The sequence below is a fragment of the Anas acuta genome, chromosome 1 (assembly GCF_963932015.1).
Source record: "Anas acuta chromosome 1, bAnaAcu1.1, whole genome shotgun sequence".
NCBI classification, from domain to species: Eukaryota; Metazoa; Chordata; class Aves; order Anseriformes; family Anatidae; genus Anas; species Anas acuta.
In genome coordinates, this window is record NC_088979.1 from 74,073,900 (window position 1) to 74,075,796 (window position 1,897).

Sequence of the window (1,897 nt, forward strand, 5' to 3'; positions counted from 1 at the left end):
TTCCAAAAGTGTAGGCTGATTACTACAGACAGTTTACTGGGTATCCAGAGAAAAATTCAATTAACCTGCTGTTAAGGGCAAAAATCAGCTGCATAAACATAGATGACTAGTGAAATTTTCAGTGTTGTGTGGTATAGAGTTGTCCATTCCAGAAAAGCACGTCCCCGGTAAGTCCCATATCATGTAACAGCCACAGAAAATATTTCAGATTCCTTCAAATAATCAAAAGATAGCTGAATTTGGAAAAGAACTCTGAAGGTCATTTGGTCCAACATCATCCAGCAGCCCCATCCCAAGCTTAAGTTGGGCAACCTACAGAGGAATGTCCAGATAGCTTTCAAGTATCTCCAAGAATGGAGACTCCACGGCCTACGTGTATTAGGACAATCTGTGACAATGCTCAGTCACCCTCACAGTAAAGAGGTGGTAATGGATGTTCAGAAGGAAGCTTCTTTTTTTCAGTTTGTGCCCATTGCCCCTTGTCATGGTACTGGACACCAATGAAAAGAGCTTGTGTCTGTCCTGTCTGCACTCTCCCTTCAGGTATTTATAGATATTGATAAGATCCTCCCTGAATCTTTTCTTTTCCAGGCTGAGCAGTCTGAACACTCAGCTTTTCCTCACAGGAGAGATGCTCCAGTCCCTTTGTCATCTTTGTGGCCCTCAGCACAACTCTCTCTGGTAGCTCCATGTCTCTCTTGTACTGGGGAGCCCACAGTTAGAAACATTACTCCAGATACAGCCTCACCAGTGCTGAGAAGAGCAGAAGGATAACCTCTCTTGACCTGCTGGCAGCACTCCCCCTAGCACAGACCATGATGCTGTTGGCCTTTGCCTCTGACTCACATTAAACTCGTTGTCCCCCAGATCCTTTGCAAGGCTGCTTTCCAGCCTCTGCTAGTGCAGAGGGTTCCTCCTCCACAGGTGTAGGACTCTGCACTTCCCCTTGATGAATTTAATGAGGTTCCTGACAGCCCACTTCTGCTGTCTGTTCAGTTTCCTATAGATAGCAGCATGACCCTCTGTGTAAGAGCCACTCCTCCCAGTTTTCTGTCCTCTGCAAACCTGATGACAGTACACTCTACCTTAATGTCAACATCATTAAAAAAAGATATTAAACAGCATTGGATCCACCATGAACCCCTGGGGTACAATGCCAGCCTTTCTATCAAGATTTTCTTCTACTGATCACCACCTACTGGACACCTTTAGCCATTTTCACTGTTTGCAGTTCATACATCAACAGTTTGTCAATGAGGACATTATGGGAAATGGTGTGAAAAACTTTACTGAAGTCTAGATAGGCCATATCCACCAACACCCTCTCAAGAAAGATATTTCATTGTAAAAGCTTATCAAATTACTCAGGCAGGGCTGAAGTAGCTCAGCTGGGAGAGCGTTAGACTGAAGATCTAAAGGTCCCTGGTTCAATCCCGGGCTTCAGCAATGTTTTGAGAATCGTGACCGTGAATCGTCCCATATGAATTGGGAAGGACTCCTCTAAAAATGTGATGCGGTCCATAGCCCAGCTGAAGTGCCTCTACACCAACGCATGCAGCATGGGAAACAAGCAGGAGGAGCTGGAAAACACAGTGCAATTAGAAAACTGTGCTCTAACAGCTGTAACAGAAACATAGTTGGACGAATCACACAGCTGCAACATTGGAGTGGAGGGCTATAAGCTTTACAGGAGAGACACGCAGGGAAGGAAGGGTGGGGGTGTTGCCCTCAATGTTAAGAAATTAATAGATGGTGAAGCGTTGACTCTGAGAAACAGCCAAGAGCAGGTTGGGAGCCTGTGGGTAAAAATTAAGGACCAGACCAACAAAGGACACTTTGTGGTTGGGGTCTACTACAGGCCACCGGATCAAGGGGAGTCTGTTGATGAGGTTTTCTT

At 45.5% G+C, this 1,897-nt stretch overlaps 1 non-coding gene across 1 annotated transcript; it reads left to right on the top strand.

The window, feature by feature from the left end:
* Positions 1-1,373: 1,373 nt before the first annotated feature.
* TRNAF-GAA (transfer RNA phenylalanine (anticodon GAA)) lies at positions 1,374-1,446 on the top strand. Its single transcript has one exon. It is a non-coding gene; the product is annotated as a tRNA-Phe (tRNA).
* The last annotated feature ends 451 nt before the right edge of the window (positions 1,447-1,897 follow it).